Genomic DNA, 21487 nt, shown 5'->3' with positions numbered 1-21487 from the left:
TTTGTTTTTTTTGTTTTTTGTTTTTTTTGCTCTTTTTGGTAGGCCTCTGCCAGGCTGATTGCTCCCAGATTCTCCACTGTCTTGTCTCAGTTTATCTATGGTTGGAGTTTTTGTTCAGCACTTTGAGTTTGTTAATCATTTCTGTTACTGCAGTTCTCCCTCCTGGTTCCCAGCACTGACAGCCCCTCCTCCCTTGGGAAACCAGCTGCAAAACTGTCCATTGTGCCTGGGAGTGGCATGGGCCCCCTGTCCATGAGAACTTACAGATTTCACTGATCTCAGCTGCTCCACATGATGGAGAATGTTGTATGATGTGTGTCCAAACTCAGGTTTCCCTGAGATGTCTGTTCCACACAGTTCCTGGCTATCTACCAGCTGCCCCAGAGGATTAACTAAAACCAACACCTCACCACTCTGCCATGTTGCCCTGCCTTCTGGTTGGTTTTTTTTCTAGCTTTTCTCTTTCTACCTATTTTTTCCTTGAGTCTAAAGTGTATCTCTTGTAGGCAGCCTACAGATGGGTCCTGTTTTTTAATCCATTCTGCCATTCTATGTGTTTTATTTTTTGGAGTTTAATCCATTAACCTTAAATGTTATTACTATAAAGGCTGTACTTTCTTCTACAATTGTGTGTTTTGGATTCTGTATAACATATCTTATTTTTTTCCCTCTTTTACCCTTACTGATAATCTTTATTTGTATACTCTTCTCCAAACTTCTCTTTCTGTCTTTTCCCATTTCCTGTAATGCACCATTTAGAACTTATCCTTATCATAGAGCCAGTCTCTTGTTTTCCAACCCTCTCAGTTTCTGTCTGAAAAATATTTTAAACACTCCCTCTATTTTGAAGGACAATTTTGCTGGATATAGAATTCTTGGTTGGCAGGTTTTCCTCTTTCAGTATTTTAAACATGTCATAACACTGCCTTCTTGGCCCCAGGAATTGTGCTGAGAAATCCCCACATAGTCTTGTCAAGCTTCCCTTCTGTGTGATAGATCACTTGTTTCTTACTGCTTTCAGAATTCTCTTTGTCTTTGACATTTGACAATCTGATTAGTAAGTGTCTTGGCATAGGTACTTTTGGAACAATTCTCTTTGGGGTATGCTGTGCTCTTGGATCTGTAATTTTATGTCTTTCATAAAAGTTGGGAAATTTTCAGTGATTATTTCATCCATTATTCTTTCTGCCACTTTTCCCTTCTCTTCTCCTTCTGTGACACCCATAATATGTATATGTATGTGTGTTCTGTTGTCATTCAATTCCGTGAGACTTTTCTCACATTTTCCCATTCTTTTCTTTATCTGTTCTTTTGTGTGTAGGATTTCAGATGTCCTATCCTCTACTTTACTAATCCTTTCTTCTGCCTCTTCAAATCTGCTGTTGTATGTCTCCATTGTGTTTTCATCCCTTCTATTGTGTCTTTCATTCCTATATGTTCTGCCATTTTGTTTTTCCAAACTTATGAACTCTTCCTTATGGTCTCTCAGTCTCTTCTTTATATCCTTCATCTCTTTTGCCACATTTTCCTTCAACTCATTGATTTGATTTGGAAGATTTGTTTGAACATCTTTAATTAGTTATTTCAACTCCTGTATCTCATTTGGAGTGTTATTTTTTTTCCTTTGACTGGGCCATATCTTCCTGCTTCCTAGTATGTCTCAAGAAGTTTGGCTGATGTCCAGGCATCTGATTTCCTTGATTTATTTATTCTGGAGGTTGTTTTTTCTCTTTTACCTAGGGTTTTCTTGTTGGCTGGCTTTGTTCTCTCTCTGTTTTTGACATTCAGTTGAACTTATTCTAGACCTCTAGCAAAGCTCCTGTTTAATCAGAATTTTTCACCTCTTGTTTTCTGGTTCTTGTCCAGCTTATATGTAAGTTGTTTCTTTTTTCAGGATGGTCTCCCCAGATAGAATCAAACCCAATCAGATTTTCCCAGATAAGACAGTCCCAAGACTCAGGAAGAGGGTGTAATTGGTATCAATGTTCTCTTGATATTAGACCCAGAAAGATATCAGTATTTACTCTGAGGCCTCTTGATTCTGTGCTTCTTATATCCTGCCCAGCAGTTGGTGCTTGTCAGCCTGCAGCTCTCCACTGGCATAAAGTGGTATGGTGCCTGTAATGCTCAGCTGACCCATGGCAGGGGGCATGGTTGAGACAGAGGCTGAGGCAGAGGGTGGGTTAATCTGTTTTAGTTTTCCAGCCCCTGGGGCCTGAGTTCTCTAATGAGAGCCCCACTTGTGTTAGTCCCTGCCTCTCCCTTTCTTGGGGAAGGTATGCCCTTCAGGGAATTATCTACTTCACCTGACTACTTACTTTGTCTCTCCAATATTCCTTAACCCTGCACTTGACTGGGGCAGTGCTGACAACTGAAAAAGTCTGTTGCTTTCTTTATGCTGAAAAGCAAAAAATAAAAATCCTTTTCAGAACTAGTCCCCAGTCCCCCTGTTTGCCAATCAAGGGCCAAAGTTGGTACCCAGCTGTTCCAGTTTCCTAATGCTGCCATTATGCAAAATGTCAGAAATGGATTGGCTTTTATAAAGGAGGTTTATTTGGTTACAAAGTTACAGTCTTAAGGCCATAAAGTGTCCAAGGTAAGAGGGTACCTTCACTGAAGGATGGCCATTGGCATCTGGAAAACCTCTGTTAGCTGGGAAGGCACATGGCTGGTATCTGCTTGCTTCCAGGTTGTGTTTCAAAATGGCATTCTTCAAATGTTGCTCTTGGGGCATTTTGTCCTCTCTTAGCTGCATCTCTTCCAAAATGTCACTCTCAGTTGCTCTCAGCTGTCTGTGCATTCTTCAAAGTGTCCCTCATGGCTGTAGAAAGCTCGCTCCTTCTGTCTGAGCTTATATAGTGCTCTAGTAAACTAATCAAGGCCCATGCTGCATGGGCAGTGCCACCCCTCCATGGAAATTATCTACTCAGAGTTATCACCTACAGTTGGGTGGGTCTCATCTACATGGAAACACTCAAATTACAATCTAATCAACCCTAATCTGTCTGCCCACACAAGATTGCATCAAAGATAATGGCATTTTGGGGGACATAATACATTCAAACTGGCACACCAGCTCTGTGTGCCCCTTTACTGGGGGAGAGCCCTTTTTAGTATTCTGCACTCAGTCAACTCCAAGCACCTCTGTTTCTATTTTCTATCAGCCCCACCATTCTGGTTTGCTAATGCTGCTTTTTTGCAAAACACCAGAAATGGATTGGCTTTTATAAAGGGGGTTTATTTGGTTACAAAGTTACAGTCTTAATGCCATAAAGTGTGCAAGATAAGGCATCAACAATTGGGTACCTTCACTGGAGGATGGCCAATGGCATCTGGAAAACTTCTGTTAGCTGGGAAGGCATGTGGCTAGTGTCTGCTCTGGAGTTCTGGTTTCAAAATGGCTTTCTCCCAGGACATTCCTCTCTAGACTGCTGCTTGCTCCTAGGTTGCATTCTCCTAAATGTCTCTGCAGTTCTCAATGGCCATCTTCAAAAGTCTTTCTAAATTGCAGCTCCTCTCTCAGCTCCTCTGTGTTCTTCAAAAGTGTCCCTCTTGGCTGTAGCAAGCTCGCTCCTTCTGTCTGAGCATTTATAGGGCTCTGGTAACTAATCAAGGCCCACACTGAATGGGTGGACCCATGCCTCCATGGAAATTATCTAATCAGAGTTATCACATACAGTTGGATTGTGTGAGTCACAACTCCATGGAAACACTCAATCAAAGAATTACAATCTAATCAACACTAATATGCCTGCCCACACAAAATTGCATCAAAGATAATGGCATTTTGGGGGACATAATACATTCAAACTGGCACACCCACTTCCTCTCTGCTGGGGAGAGACCTCTGGATTCATTTCATGCTTTTTCTGGGTTTCTCTGCAGTCAGATCTGATAATCAGCAATCCAAATTGGTTGATTAAATCTGCAATAAGAGCTTGGTTGAGCTACCTTCCCTTGCTCCTAGTAGATTCTGTTTCTTTTTCCCACAGGGTAATGACTCCAAACTAGCCTGCTGTGCTAGTGGGGGAAGGGCAGCAGCCTCCACAGATTGGCAGTCTTACTTACAGTTCTGCACTGTCATCTTGGCCCTTCCACCCATTCCTGACTGGTGTATGATGTGTATTTTATCATGGACATCCCCCAGTTCAAGACAATTCCTATTTACTAGCTGCCCTAGAGGAGAAACAAATTTCCACACCTCCCTGTGTCACCATCTTGCCCTGCTTCCCACCAATACTTTTTATTTCTTTGTATGGCTTCAACCTAATGTGTAGACCCTTTCAATTAAGACTTAAGGACTCCCTTTAACATTTCTTTAGGGCAGGTCTACTAGTGATGATTTCACTCAGATTTTATCTCAGAATGTCTTAATTTCTCCTTCAATTTTGAATGATGGTTTACTCAGATATGGAATTCTTGGTTGATTTTTTCTTTCAGCCTTTTAAATATGTCACCCCACTGCTACCTTCTGGCTTCTATATTCACTGGTGAGAAATTTTGGTTAATCTAGTTGAGGATCCCTTTTACATGATTCCACTTCTCTTACTGCTTTCAAGATTCACTCTTTTTCTTTGGCTTTTGACAGTTTGACTATAGGTGTCTCTGTGTGGATCTCTTTGAGTTTATTCTACTTGAAGTTGCGTTTACTTGGTGTGTGTATTCATGTCTTTCATCAGATTTCAGAAGTTATCAGCCATCATTTATTCCAACATTCTTTCTGTCCCTTTCTCTCCTTTCTTTCTGGGACTTTCATAATTATGTGTCAATATGCTTGATGATGTCCCACAGGTCCCTTAGACTTTGTTCATTTCCCTTCATTTTTTTTTCATTTTGCCCCTTAGACTGGATAATTTTAATTAATCTATCTCCAATTTTGTGGATTTTTTCTTCTGCCTGCTCAAATCTAATTTTGAACTCCTCTAGTGAATTTTTCATTCCAGTTCTTGCACTTTTCACCTCCAAAATTTCTTTTTTGTTCATCTTATAACTCCTATGTCTTTCTTGGTATTCTCTATTCGGTGAGACATAATTCTCCTGGTCCTTTAATTCTTTGTCCATGGTTTTCTTTAGCTCTGTGCATTTAAGACCATTGGTTTAAATTCTTTTTCCTAGTAAATCCAATATATGGGCTTCCTCAGGGACTGTTTCTGTTACTTTTCTCCTGTGATTGTGCCATACCATCTTGTTTCTTCATATGCCTAGCAATTTTTTGTTGAAATGTGGACACTTTGATGACTATAATGTGGTTACTCTCTAAATCAGATTATCCCCCATCCCCCAGGATTTGTTTTTGCTACTTGTTGTGGGTTGTACTTATCTGTTTGTTTAGTAACTTTTCTATTTTTTGAAGGGTATGTTATTTGTATGTGTGGTCACTGAAGTCTGTGTTCCGTTAGCCTAGTGGTCAACCAGTGATTTTCTAGAGATTTCCTTAAGTTTCCGGAGTCAAGAAAAGAAAAAAAGGAAAAAAAAGAAAGAAAAGAAACAAAATATTCTTCCAGTCTTTGTGGATTAACTCTGAGTCAGGGTACTCTTTCAGCACTTAGCCAGGCTGTTAAAAACTCAACATCAGCCTTTACTTCCTGCTTACATGTTACCTAAATATCAACCAAAGTGAAAGCTTAGGGTCTTCTCTGGTTTTTATTCTGGCATACATCTAGCCCTGGGCATGTGTGTGCCCTAGACTCTGTGATATAAGAAGGAACATTTGTAAATCATTATTTCTTCATGCATTTCCTTCTGCAGCATCTTCATTCCCAGTTTTATTCAGTCTGTCTGCTGCTTCCTCCAAATGTTTATCCTTCCTCCAGCCAGCAACATATATATGACTTTACTTTCAACAAACACTGTTCTTGCCTTGAGAAATTTCCAAGGGTGACAAAATGAAGGCAACCTCAATTCTTTTTAAACAAGTTCCATATTTCCCTCTCTGGTACTAGGAAGCCACGGCAGCAACATGGGCCACCAGCCCCACTGCTTCTAATGAGCTGCGGAGTGGGGAATGTTGGGTGGGTAAAAAGAAAACCAAAATATTCTCTTACTGTTCCAGTTTGCTAAAGCTGCCAAAATGCAAAATACCAGAAATGGATTGGCTTTTATAAAGGAGGTGTATTAGGATACAAATGTACAGTTCTAAGGCCATAAAAGTGTCCAAACTAAGACATCAACAAGAGGATACCTTCATGAAGAAAGGCTGATGGCATCTGGGGTTCCTCTGTCACATGGCAAGGTACATAGTGACACCTGCCTGTCCTTCTTTCCCAAGCTCCTGTTTCAAAATGACTTTCTCCAAAATGTCTCTGGGCTTCTGTCTAAGCATCTCTGGGCTCTTTTGAAAATGTCTCTGCCTTTTATCCTCTCATAGAGTATGCCAGTAAACTAAGACCCACCTTGAATGTATGGGGTCACGTCTCCATAGAGCAACCTAATCAAAAGACCCCACCCACAATAGGTCTGCCCCCATAAGAGTGGAATGAAAGAACATAGTCTTTTATGGGATACAAAACAAGATTCAAACCAGAACACTTACTAAAATTTTGCAGCTTTCTTCATTAAGAACAACCCTGTTTTGGGGTATTTTGATTAGATTCTAGACTTCTGAAAAGTTGATGCTGGCAGATTTTGCCAACTTATTCTTTGCAGTGAAGGGATGTATCCTTGGGGTTCCCTACTCCACCATTTTTCGTGACATCACTCTGAATTAATATTTTTAACTTGTATATCACATGTTGAAATTGACCTTGAAAATGTATATATCATATTATAATTTTGGCATCTTGGCTAAATGTCTATTTCCCTCCTAAAATGGGTAATTGCCTAATCAATAGGACATGCAATATAAGTTTTTATTAAGGAAGCTGCTTTAAAGTGAGGGGAGAATTAGGAAAGGGACCTCATTCTCCCTATAAATCCAGGAGAATATACCTTCACTATCATAGGTCATTACTGTAAAAAAATACAAGTAAATGTCATTATAAATGAGGTGCACTTGATCTAAGGAGGTAGAAATATAGCCAGGTTCAAGTTAGGCATTTAAAATTTGTTTTTACATCAAAAATTTAAAGGAATATAGCTTTCTGCCATTTATTCTCACAAAAAAGTGCCTAGTTTCAAGTTAGGATAAACAATTTGGCTTCAAATTTTAGTTGTTTATGTTTACCTACATTCAGAGAATGCCATATGACTGAATGGAGGCTTTTTCCATAATACATTCTGAAGTGCACAGATCCTGGTCTATCTATTCCTTGTAACAGCCTAGAAAGACTCACAAGTTGGCATTTATATACTACTGACACAAAATGGAGCTACACTATGAATAAGTTGGAGGATAAAGCTTGCTTAGTTTCAGACAAAATGATACATATTTAGTGATACAAAACTCAGAGCAAAGTGTTTGCTTTTCCAACAATTTATACCAAACTAGATGGGCTTGTAAGCAGTTAGTCTGGACTAATGAGTTTAGAGTAGTCAGAGCATGAATACAATTACTCTAACTACCTTCCTCATGGGGTCATATTAAGAAGATCTACTTATTGTCAGTTATGAAGACAGCCAAATGCCTGTCTATTTTCAGAAAACATTCCACCATTGAAGAATACACATTCTCCTTAATGGAATTTCAGTGAAGTGTAGAGTGAACAATCTTGCTCAAGGCTGCTAAAATGATTTTCTGCATGCTGAGATGTCATCTACAAACATTTGACTGCATGTGCATAATCCATTAACTTTATATTTGAATCTGAGTTTTCTTGCTTGTATATCTTATGTATAAATACATATCTTATATATCACCACTAACCATCCTATGTATCACTAAGTTAGTGGTGATGTATAAGAAAGCATTTCTGTCATTGGTCTGAGGTCTCAAAGCTATTTCCCCAAAAGTAAATAGGCATAGCAGGGAAAACACAGGCATTATCTTAACAAGAAATCCAATAGTTTATATCAATGAAGAAAAAAGAGTAAAAACATCCAATTGGTATTTCTGGAAAAAATATATATTAGATTTTTAAAAATTATTGTTGCTTAATATCTGATAAAAATGAATTTTTGTGTAAAAAAGAATGTGCATCCTATATGAAAACATAAAATACAGCCAAAAGAAATGTTATAAAATGAAATGGTGTTTTCCTTTGAACATATTTGAGGAATTGGTCCATTTTATCTAAGTTATCAAATTTGCATTAACAGTGTTGCTTATAATATTGTTTTATTATCCTTTTAATGTCCATGAGGTCAGCAGGGGTGTCCCCTATTTCATTTCTGATATTGGTAATTTGTGTCTTCTCTTTTATTGATTAGGTTGGCTATAGTTTTATCAAATTTATTGATCTTTTGAAAGAACAGTTTTTGTTGATTCTATCTTTTGTTTTCCTGTTTTTGACTTCATTGATTTCTGCTCTATTTTTTTTGCATTCTTTTTTTCTGTTTGTCTTACATTGCATATGCTCTCCTTTCTCTAGTTTTCTAAGTCGAAAACTTAGGTTATTGATTTTAGCAGGAGGAATATGGAGAAGATTGTGTACTCCATTTTATCCAGAACTGGATGGATTAAATTTTAATAGTTTTTTTTAATGAATAAGTGTAAAATGTTTAATACATTACTAGTACAGTGGTAACTACTTATATTTTATAAAATATGTACATAATTATTTGTGGTTGCCTTAGCCTGAGTGTCCACCCAAGAGAGCCTGGTACAAGGGTATGCATGTGAGTAGTTTCTCTGGAAGTGGTTGTAGTGAGTCAGAGGGAGGGAAATGAGTAGTGAAACAAGGAAGGAGAAAAAGCCAAACAAGGGTGTGTTTTAAATTGGACACTACTACAGGCAAGTGGTGCTCAATCCTATGGGACCAATATTGGTGTCTATTTTTGTTAGGATGAATAACTGCCACTTCCAAGATGGAATGGGTGTAGTGCATTCAACATGGTACCCAGTAGCAGGATGGTGTCCTTGAAACAGGGTGTATAGTTGAGAGCCCAGATTCAGATTTTGTTCTTGGAAAGTAATACATTCAGCAATGGAAGTAGCTTGATCAGCTTTGGTGAGAGAGAATTAGTGATGTTGAGCCCATGCTAAGGATCCATCTCTGCCACCATGAAAACTTACAGATCCACTGTGCTGGAAATAAGGTTATTGAGGAGAGAAGCCATTTGACATCTACAGCATAAGGTATTATATCCAACTGGTCATTGAGTGCCTTTCTGTGGTCGACTCTCTTGGATGGCAATAAATATGAAACTCGGAGATCCATGTGCTTTATTTCCATTCCCATAAGTCCATCCAAATGCCTCTTATCCACACTTTCTTTTATTCAGTTTTCCAATCCTCCTCCTTCCAAGACCCTGGAATACCAGCCAAGTCGTTTTTCACAGTCCTGGAGACTAAGGCTACTACTTTGTCTGTGCTGGTTTGAATCTATTATGTACCCCACAAAAGCCATGTTCTTTTTTTTTTTTTTTTTTTTTTTCTTGGTGATAGTTTTTTTTTTTTAATCATCATTTTATTGAGATATATTCACATACCACGCAGTCATACAAAACAAATTGTACTTTCGATTGTTTACAGTACCATTACATAGTTGTACATTCATAACCTAAATCAATCCCTGACACCTTCATTAGCACACACACAAAAATAACAAGAACAATAATTAGAGTGAAAAAGAGCAATTGAAGTAAAAAAGAACACTGGGTACCTTTGTCTGTTTCCTTCCCCTACTTTTCTACACATCCATCCATAAACTAGACAAAGTGGAGTTTGGTCCTTATGGCTTTCCCAATCCCATTGTCACCCCTCATAAGCTACATTTTTATACAACTGTCTTCGAGATTCATGGGTTCTGGGTTGTAGTTTGATAGTTTCAGGTATCCACCACCAGCTACCCCAATTCTTTAGAACCTAAAAAGGGTTGTCTAAAGTGTGCGTAAGAGTGCCCACCAGAGTGATCTCTCAGCTCGTTTTGGAATCTCTCTGCCACTGAAGCTTATTTCATTTCCTTTCACATCCCCCTTTTGGTCAAGAAGATGTTCTCCGTCCCACGATGCCGGGTCTACATTCCTCCCTGGGAGTCATATTCCACATTGCCAGGGAGATTCACTCCCCTGGGTGTCTGATCCCACGTAGGGGGGAGGGCAGTGATTTCACCTTTCAAGTTGGCTTAGCCAGAGAGAGAGGGCCACATCTGAGCAACAAAGAGGCATTCAGGAGGAGACTCTTAGGCACAAATATAGGGAGGCCTAGCCTCTCCTTTGCAGCAACCGTCTTCCCAAGGGTAAAACTTATGGTAGAGGGCTCAACCCATCAAACCACCAGTCCCCTATGTCTGTGGTCATGTTAGCAACCATGGAGGTGGGGTAGGCGAATACCCTTGCATTCTCCACAGGCTCCTCAAGGGGGCACTACATCTTTTTTTTTTTTCCTTGTTTTTCTTTTTTTTTTTTTTTTAACTTTCCCTTCTTTTTTAAATCAACTGTATGAAAAAAAAGTTAAAAAGAAAACAAACATACAATAAAAGAACATTTCAAAGAGACCATAACAAGGGAGTAAGAAAAAGACAACTAACCTAAGATAACTGCTTAACTTCCAACATGTTCCTACTTTACCCCAAGAAAGTTACATAATATAGCAACATTTCTGTGAACTTGTTCCTACTATATCCATCAGAAATTAACAGACCATAGTCATTTCTGGGCATCCCCAGAACGTTAAATAGCTTATCTGTTCTTCTTGGATTATTGTTCCCCCTTCCTTAATTGCTCTCTACTGCTAGTTCCCCTACATTCTACATTATAAACCATTTGTTTTACATTTTTCAAAGTTCACATTAGTGGTAGCATATAATATTTCTCTTTTTGTGCCTGGCTTATTTCGCTCAGCATTATGTCTTCAAGGTTCATCCATGTTGTCATATGTTTCACCAGATCGTTCCTTCTTACTGCCGCGTAGTATTCCATCGTGTGTATATACCACATTTTATTTATCCACTCATCTGTTGAAGGACATTTGGGTTGTTTCCATCTCTTGGCAATTGTGAATAATGCTGCTATGAACATTGGCGTGCAGATATCTGTTCATGTCACAGCTTTCCGATCTTCCGGGTATATACCGAGAAGTGCAATCGCTGGATCGAATGGTAGCTCTATATCTAGTTTTCTAAGGAACTGCCAGACTGACTTCCAGAGTGGCTGAACCATTATACAGTCCCACCAACAGTGAATAAGAGTTCCAATTTCTCCACATCCCCTCCAGCATTTGTAGTTTCCTGTTTGTTTAATGGCAGCCATTCTAACCGGTGTTAGATGGTATCTCATTGTGGTCTTAATTTGCATCTCTCTAATAGCTAGTGAAGCTGAACATTTCTTCATGTGTTTCTTGGCCATTTGTATTTCCTCTTCAGAGAACTTTCTTTTCATATCTTTTGCCCATTTTATAATTGGGCTGTCTGTACTATTGTCATTGAGTTGTAGGATTTCTTTGTATATGCAAGATATCAGTCTTTTGTCAGATACATGGTTTCCAAAAATTTTTTCCCATTGAGTTGGCTGCCTCTTTACCTTTTTGAGAAATTCCTTTGAGGTGCAGAAACTTCTAAGCTTGAGGAGTTCCCATTTATCTATTTTCTCTTTTGTTGCTTGTGCTTTGCGTGTAAAGTCTAGGAAGTGGCCGCCTAATACAAGGTCTTGAAGATGTTTTCCTACATTATCTTCTAGGAGTTTTATGGTACTTTCTTTTATATTGAGATCTTTGGTCCATTTTGAGTTAATTTTTGTGTAGGGGGTGAGATAGGGGTCTTCTTTCATTCTTTTGGATATGGATATCCAACTCTCCCAGCCCCATTTGTTGAAAAGACCATTATGGCTCAGTTCAGTGACTTTGGGGGCCTTATCAAAGATCAGTCGGCCATAGATCTGAGGGTCTATCTCTGAATTCTCAATTCGATTCCATTGATCTATATGTCTATCTTTGTGCCAGTACCATGCTGTTTTGGCAACTGTGGCTTTATAATAAGCTTCAAAGTCAGGGAGTGTAAGTCCTCCCACTTCGTTTTTCTTTTTTAGAGTGTCTTTAGCAATTCGAGGCATCTTCCCTTTCCAAATAAATTTGATAACTAGCTTTTCCAAGTCTGCAAAGTAGGTTGTTGGAATTTTGATTGGGATTGCATTGAATCTGTAGATGAGTTTGGGTAGAATTGACATCTTAATGACATTTAGCCTTCCTATCCATGAACATGGAATATTTTTCCATTTTTAAGGTCCCCTTCTATTTCTTTTAGTAGAGTTATGTAGTTTTCTTTGTATAGGTCTTTTACATCTTTGGTTAAGTTTATTCCTAGGTACTTGATTTTTTTAGTTGCTATTGAAAATGGTATCTTTTTCTTGAGTGTCTCTTCAGTTTGTTCATTTCTAGCATATAGAAACATTACTGACTTATGTGCATTAATCTTGTATCCCGCTACTTTGCTAAATTTGTTTATTAGCTCTAGTAGGTGTATCGTTGATTTCTCAGGGTTTTCTAGATATAAGATCATATCATCTGCAAACATTGACAGTTTTACTTCTTCTTTTCCAATTTGGATGCCTTTTATTTCTTTGTCTTTCCAGATTGCCCTGGCTAGCACTTCCAGCACAATGTTGAATAACAGTGGTGACAGCGGGCATCCTTGTCTTGTTCCTGATCTTAGAGGGAAGGCTTTCAGTCTCTCACCATTGAGTACTATGCTGGCTGTGGGTTTTTCATATATGCTCTTTATCATGTTGAGGAAGTTTCCTTCAATTCCTACCTTTTGAAGTGTTTTTATCAAAAAGGGATGTTGGATTTTGTCAAATGCTTTTTCAGCATCTATTGAGATGATCAATTGATTTTTCCCTTTCGAGTTTTTAATGTGTTGTAATACATTGATTGTTTTTCTTATGTTGAACCATCCTTGCATGCCTGGAATGAACCCCACTTGGTCATGGTGTATGATTTTTTTAATGTGTCTTTGGATTCGATTTGCAAGTATTTTGTTGAGGATTTTTGCATCTATATTCATTAGGGAGATTGGCCGGTAGTTTTCCTTTTTTGTAGCATCTTTGCCTGGTTTTGGTATTAGATTGATGTTAGCTTCATAAAATGAGTTAGGTAGTGTTCCATTTTCTTCAATGTTTTGAAAGAGTTTGAGTAAGATTGGTGTCAGTTCTTTCTGGAAAGTTTGGTAGAATTCCCCTGTGAAGCCATCTGGCCCTGGGCATTTATTTGTGGGAAGATTTTTGATGACTGATTGGAGCTCTTTGCTTGTGATGGGTTGGTTGAGGTCTTCTATTTCTTCTCTGGTCAGTCTAGGCTGTTCATATGTTTCCAGGAAATTGTCCATTTCTTCTACATTATCCAGTTTGTTGCCATACAGTTGTTCATAATATCTTCTTATAATTTTTTTAATTCCTTCAGGATCTGCAGTTATGTCACCTTTTTCATTCCTTATTTTGTTTATATGGGTCTTCTCTCTTTTTGATTTTGTCAGTCTAGCTAGGGGCTTGTCAATCTTGTTGATCTTCTCAAAGAACCAACTTTTGGTGATATTTATCCTCTCTATTGTTTTTTTGTTCTCTATGTCATTTATTTCTGCTTTAATCCTTGTTATTTCTTTTCTTCTACTTGGTTTAGGATTGGTTTGCTGTTCATTTTCTAGCTTCTTCAGTTGATCCATTAGTTCTTTGATTTTGGCTCTTTCTTCCTTTTTAATATATGCGTTTAGTGCTATAAATTTCCCCCTTAGCACTGCTTTTGCTGCATCCCATAGGTTTTGGTATGTTGTGTTCTCATTTTCATTCGTCTCTATATATTTAGCAATTTCTCTTGCTATTTCTTCTTTAACCCACTGATTGTTTAGGAGTGTGTTGTTTAACCTCCAGGTATTTGTGAATTTTCTAAGTCTCTGATGGTTATTGACTTCTAATTGTATTCCACTGTGGTCAGAAAATGTGCTTTGAATAATTTCAATCTTTTTAAATTTATTGAGGCTTGTTTTATGTCCCAGCATATGATCTATTCTGGAGAAAGTTCCATGAGCACTAGAAAAGTATGTGTATCCTGGTGATTTGGGATGTAATGTCCTGTAGATGTCTGTTAAATCTAATTCATTTATCAGATTGTTTAGGTTTTCAATTTCCTTATTGGTCTTCTGTCTGGTTGATCTATCTATAGGAGAGAGTGATGTGTTGAAGTCTCCCACAATTATTGTGGAAACATCAATTGCTTCCTTTAGTTTTTCCAGTGTTTCTCTCATGTATTTTGTGGCACCTTGATTGGGTGCATAGACATTTACGATTGTTATTTCTTCTTGTTGAATTGCCCCTTTTATTAGTATGTAGTGGCCTTCTTTGTCTCTCAAAACATCCCTGCATTTGAAGTCTATTTTATCTGAGATTAATATTGCTACACCTGCTTTCTTTTGGCTGTAGCTTGCATGAAATATTTTTTTCCATCCTTTCACTTTCAGTTTCTTTGTGTCCCTGTGTCTAAGATGAGTCTCTTGTATGCAACATATTGATGGTTCATTTTTTTTGATCCATTCTGCGAATCTATATCTTTTAATTGTGGAGTTTAATCTATTTACATTCAACGTTAAAACCGTGAAGGCATTACTTGATTCGGCCATCTTATCCTTTGGTTTATGTTTGCCATATTTTTCCCTCTCTCTATTAATATCTTTTATTGTACCCATACCGAATCTCTTTAGTACTGAACCTTTCTCCAAGTCTCTCTGTCCTGTCTTTGTTTCTCTGTCTGTAGGGCTCCCTTGAGTATCTCCAGTAGGGCAGGTCTCTTGTTAGCAAATTGTCTCAGCATTTGTTTGTCTGTGAAAAATTTAAGCTCTCCCTCAAATTTGAAGGAGAGCTTTGCTGGATAAAGTATTCTTGGCTGGAAATTTTTCTCACTCAGAATTTTAAATATATCGTGCCACTGCCTTCTTGCCTCCATGGTGGCTGCTGAGTAGTCACTACTTAGTCTTATGCTGTTTCCTTTGTATGTGGTGAATTGCTTTTCTCTTGCTGCTTTCAGAACTTGCTCCTTCTCTTCTGTGTTTGACAGTGTGATCAGTATATGTCTCGGAGTGGGTTTATTTGGATTTATTCTATTTGGAGTTCGCTGAGCATTTATGATTTGTGTATTTATGTTGTTTTGAAGATTTGGGAAGTTTTCCCCAACAATTTCTTTGAATACTCTTCCTAGACCTTTACCCTTTTCTTCCCCTTCTGGGACACCAATGAGTCTTATATTTGGATGTTTTATATTATCTATCATATCCCTGAGGTCCATTTCGATTTTTTCAATTTTTTTCCCCATTCTTTCTTTTATGCTTTCATTTTCCATTCTGTCATCTTCCAGGTCACTGATTCATTGTTCAACTTCCTCTAGTCTTGTACTATGAGTGTCCAGAATCTTTTTAATTTGGTCAACAGTTTCTTTAATTTCCATAAGATCATCCATTTTTTTATTTAGTCTTGCAATGTCTTCTTTATGCTCTTCTAGAGTCTTCTTGATTTCCTTCATATCCCGTAATATGGTCTCATTGTTCATCTTTAGTTCTTTGAGTAGCTGCTCTAGGTGCTGTGTCTCTTCTGGTCTTTTGATTTGGGTGCTTGGGCTTGGGTTATCCATATCGTCTGGTTTTTTCATATGCTTTATAATTTTCTGTTGTTTTTGGCCTCGTGGCATTTGCTGAACTTGATAGGTTTCTTTTAGGGTTTGTAGACCTATTGAAGTCCTTATCTCTAATTTATCAGATCTATAGCTTCGTGGACTACACTTTCTCTAACTAACCAGCAGGTGGCGTCCACGAGCCACTTGTTCTCCACAAGCCAGTTCTCCCCTGCTTAGCCTTTTTGGTGAGTGGGGGAGTGAGTCTTGTGGGGCCCAATTGGTGTACCAAGCTTGCGTGTGTAGTTGGTGTTGCCTGCCCTGTATGTGGGGCATGTTTCTGGGCAGTCGGGGAGGGGGGGTGGCCCTAAGAATCAAATCTCCCTGATGATCCTAGAGTTTTAAAGCTGCTGCAATAGTCTAATCCTTCAGTTCAGTCCTGCCACAGTTTGTCTCTGCCACTGACCCACAAGTCTTTGGTATTGGCGTATGGCTCCTGAGACTTGCAAGTGGGCCCCTCTTCCAGGCCGTGCACCCCGGATCCTCTGTTGAGGGATGACTGTGCTATGTCACAGGTGAGTGCCGTCCCCCCAGGGCAGTTCTGGGCTGCTGGGCTGTGTAGGGAGGCTCCCAGTCTGCTCAAATGATGGCTGAATGGGGCTTTGTTAATTCACACTGCTCCACCTTCCCAGCTCTGGGACAATCAGCTGAGGTTGCAGGGAAGGCTAATGTCCACGCCCAGTTTTGTGGTGTGTGCCTGTTATTTGAAGCACTTCCGTCACACTGGGTTGTCTGGGGCAGCTCTGGGCTATGGGGCTGGCGATGGGCAGGAGTGTTTCCTGTCCACCAGGATGGTGGCTGTGAGCGGACACCCCCCTTTTCTTGGGAAGTTGTGGTGTTTAGTGAATTTTCTCAGCCACTGGATTATTGCCTTTTGTCTCAGAGCTCTCTTAGTTCTGCTCTTGACTTGACGTGCCCAAATTGCAATTCTTTGAAGCTTTCTGTATTGGGCTTCTTAGAGTAATTGTTTTAGAAAAATAAAAAAGGATTAAAAAAAAAAAAAATGGGCCCTCCTCAGAGATCTAATGGGTTATTGAAATGCTAATAGACAAAGCAACCAGGGCCATTAAGGAAAGGTCCACAGGGCAGAGAGATCAGCTTTTCTTCGGGATTTGCATATGCGCCTCAAGGCCTGAGCTCCGCCCTTCCCCTTTCTGTGTTCACCAGAACTCCAAAAATCCTCTGCTTTTATTTTGGAGTTTTTCGTGTTATTTTTTTTTTTCTATGCCTGTCTCCTCTCTGCTGGGCTGGCAGCTCTCAGATTCTCTGGTGTCTGGTCTCAGTCTATCTATGGTTGGAGTTTGGATCAGTAGAATGAGTTTCCAAGAAGGGCTACCACTGCAGTTCTCCCTTCTCCTTCCCGGAGCTGGCAGCCCCTCCTCCCATGGGACTGAGCCTGGCAGGGAGGGGCGCGGGTCCCCTGGCCACAAAAACTTAAAGATTTCGCTGATCTCAGCAGTTCGACATTTTCATGAGTGTTGTATGAAGTATGCCCAAAGACAGATTGCTCTGTGGTGTCCAGTCCACGCAGTTCCTGGCTTTTTACCTACTTTCCTGGAGGAGTAACTAAAACTTACAGCTCACCAGTCTGCCATCTTGCCCCGCCTCCGCCATGTTCTTTTAATCTAATCTGTGGGTGCAGATTTATTGTGGGTGGGATCTTTTGATTAGGTTGTTTCCATGGAGATGTGTCCCACTGAATTTTGGTTAGAACCTTTTGATTAGATTATTTCCATGGAGAGGTGGCTCCACTCATTCGAGATGGGTTTAGTTAGCTTATTGGAGTCCTCTATGAGAGGATAAAAGGTAAAGATATTTTGAAAAGAGCTCAGAGATGCTTAGAGAGAAAATGCCCAGAGACATTTTGAAGACAGACATTGAAACCAGAACCAGGAGAGAAGCTAGGAGTTGAAGCCCAGAGTTTTCCCCCAGAGAAGCTAAGAGAGGATCCCCAGATGCTTAGCGAGAAACTCCATGGGAGAAACAAGCAAGGACACACAGGAACTGAGAGAGAGAAGCTAAATAGACACTAACCCTGGGAGAGGCCCAGCAGACTCCGGCCATGTGCCTTCCCATGTGATAGAGGAACCCCAGATGCCATCGGCCTTTCTTCAGAGAAGGTGTCATCCTATTGATGCCTTAATTGGGACATTGTCATGGCCTCAGAACTGTAAATCTGTGAAGTAATAAACCCCCATTGTAAAAGCCAATCCATTTCTAGTATGTTGCATTATGGCAGCTTTAGCAAACTGGAACACCCTCCATACAGAGTAAAAGACCATGTGTGCTTCTCATAGCCCTGCTCACTGGGAGTTTTTCCTTTTAGCACTTTTGTTTAGGAGTATTCCAACTGAGGCTGTAGTATGGAAACAATCCATTTACAACCATCATCAACATTTCATGCTGACACATCTGTGTATCAGGCCTGTTATTTTCTTACTCCATTACTTGGTTATAGATCATCCCTTCCCCCATGAGGCCATAAGAATGATTTAAGGGAGAGGCATCATTTTATTGATGCTTGATGTCATGGAAGTTTCTGCCACCTGCTGATTTATTTGTGCTTTCTCAGGCTGGTTGCTGAACACAGCATCTCTATCATAACATGTTATTGCTGATGAGCATGCCAGACCTTTTCACTCTGCGAACCTTCTAATATCCAGCTTATGATGTGCAATTCCTTTCATATTGTCACTTGTTGTCCCATGGTTAGATACTACATATATACTAAAGTTTGATAGCATAGAAGGAGCTGCTTTTTAAATGGAAAGTAGTTTGCTGGCATAGGAGGTATGGCTTTTCTTCAGAACCCCAGAATTCTGTGTTGCCACTCATGTATTATGGTTTAAAAGTGACCAGATACTTCATCCTTATCTACTATAGACACCTTAAGCACTGAATCATATAGCATGAGTAGTAGGGCAAATTGCACTACAGATATGGAAACTTTTGGTGGGGAACCACAATTTACCACGGTACTGCTAACATCAGACTTTGGCTTGCCAGATCTCATTCTTTTCTTTTTATGCAAAAGAAGTAACAACCCAGTAAGCTACCCATATATCTAGCCATGGAATACTATTATCTATAAGGCATTGCCACAGATCCCTGTTGGTCAAATTAGCATGACTCCACTCTGAACTTGCTTCCAATTATGGCCCACCTTGCCTCTTAAATTTTTTGCCACCACCTGCATCCTGCTATTCTAGAATCCTATCATCCCCATTGATTGCCAGTTCCTTGGTAGTGTTGCTTGCTTTCAACCATGGCTTACAGTGGAGAGCTACAATGACCTCAAAATTGCCAGTGTTCCAGCACCTCCAGAAAAAAAAGTGTTCAGATATAGGCCCTCTGGTCTCACACAAAAATCATTTCTAATACCCCACTCCCTTTGACCTTCTCATCAATTCCTCAGAATCCTAGCAAAGCAGTTCCAGTATCTCCATCTCATTTACAGAGGCTGTTGTCTAAGCTTAAAGATGCCACCCCAGCAGCATATTAGGCCAGCTCCATGACACTGAATCCCATCATAGATGTGTGCTCTCATGTCAATAAGTTCTTCCCTATCTTGACTTATATTCTAACCCCCTCCCTTACCAATTTGACATCAAAATCCATTCCAACATGTATTATCCCAGTTCATGCTAGTACATATTAGCCAAGTCCTGTAGTTCTTTCTAAATATAAGGTATTTCCAGCTAAACAGAGACCACATTTTGCTCCTTGCACTGTGATACCTTACACTTGTCATGAGTTGGAAGCAATGAAAAACATCTGTGGTGGATGTTGAGTAAGACAGGCAACATCTTTTGAGGTAGCTGCCTTATATAAGGTAATTGCCTTGTTACAGGAGCAGGGAGGCTCCTCTCCAATATCAAGGGTTGGAGGACTGCTTATACCAGGCTGACAGTTCAGGGATTCTAGGTATTCAAGTTCCTCAGGCTTGTCATTATTCCAGGTCTCAAGGTTCTACCCTTTCCATATCATGATCCATATTGATGTAGATACCTATAAATGCTGTGCATGCTGTCTACTTCAGTCCTGCCAACATTATAATTGGTTTTCAAATACAGGCAGTCACTCCATGATGCTGATAAGTATTTCTCACTATGAAGGTGAAGTAATGTATCCATTATCTTAGATATTAGATAGTCACCTGAGTCACAAGATTACATCTCCTTTCTAAGGCAATTGAAATTTATCCATACCTCATTTTCTCTCCTGGATCACAATGCTATGAATAAATGAACAAATGAATGAATGAATGGAGTAGAGAAAATATTAGAACCAAAAGATAGAGCTGAGTCCACTGAGAAAGCCAAAGCTGGGTTCATATACTGGAGTCAGAGGAACATGGTATTATAGATGAACTACAGTGTATTTCCCAGAATATAAGGGCCACACATAGCACGGTGATCGTCTACTGTCAAATATTTCTCAGGGCCATGAGGAAGCAATATGGATTGGTACAGGCAGTATGCCTGAGGATTCTTGGTTTCTTTCAGGCAGTATCCAAAGCAGGTTCTGTGGGACCTGAAGATTATACAATTTGGAAGACCCTCTTCTAAAATAATAGAAAATCAAGCATGAAAATGAGTATTTATTTAGAATGAGAAGATAATTTATAATGAGTTTTAAAAGATGACAACTACAACAAGCAAAAATTCCAAACATGCCACTTATGTAGCTATGCAATCTAATATATAATGGAGTGCAAGTCCAAGGTGAAAGATACAATGGTTTTATTGCAAATTACAACACCTAATTTTTGCAAAGTTTACAAAAACGTATGGCCATGTGAACACATTACAATAGCCCATGAGTGACAGTTGACTAACTCTAAGTGGTAAAAAGCAGCCAGGTTTAGTCAAGCCTTTAGCATTTATGTTTCACATCAAGTTTTTAAAATAAAATAGCTTTTCTCACATTTGTTCTCACAAAAGTTCTTATTTCAAATTAGGATAAACAATTCATTGGCTTCAGATTTTAACTTTTAATTGTATATGTTCAACCATATTCAGAGATTGCCGTACTTAGCTAAATGGAGGCTTTTCCATAACACATTTCCAATGCACAGATCCTGGTCTATGTACTCCTTCTAACAGCCTGGAATGACTTATGAGTTAGCATTTACACTTCTGGAATTAATTGGAGCTACACTATGAATAAGCTGGAGGATAGAGTTTACTTGGTTTGAGACAAAATGACTACATCTTTAGTGATACAAGACTCAGAACAAAGCACTTGCTTTTTCTACAGCTTGTAACAAACTAGATGGGCTCCTAAGCAGTCAGCTGGGACTCATAGGTCTAGAGAGTGGCCAAACCGTGAATACAATGACTCTAACTGTCTTCCACCTGGGGATAGACAGCTATATTAAGAAGATTCAGTCATTGTCAGTTATGAAGATAACCAAAAGCCTGTCTATTTTCAGAAATCATTCTACCATTGAAGAACAGACACTCCCATAAATGGAATTCCAGGGGACTGAAGAGTGAACAATCTTCTCAAGGTTGCTAAAATGATTTTCTGCATGCTGAGCTGTCATTAACACACATATCAACTACATGCAGACAATCCATTAATTTACATTTAATTTTCAGATTGTTTTCTTGCAAAAGTGACTGCAGTTAGTTATAATACATAGCAAAGCATCTCTATCCTTGGTTTTATGTTCAGAGATTTTTTTTTCCAAAAATAAATAGGCATAGCAGGAAAAATAATTCAACTATCTTAAGAGAAAACCCAAAATTTCATAAAAATTAAGCAAAAATATATACATATAAAATTGATGTTTCTTTTAAA

Source organism: Choloepus didactylus, chromosome X, assembly GCF_015220235.1.
Source record: "Choloepus didactylus isolate mChoDid1 chromosome X, mChoDid1.pri, whole genome shotgun sequence".
Taxonomy (NCBI): domain Eukaryota; kingdom Metazoa; phylum Chordata; class Mammalia; order Pilosa; family Megalonychidae; genus Choloepus; species Choloepus didactylus.
This window is presented reverse-complemented; position numbering follows the sequence as displayed.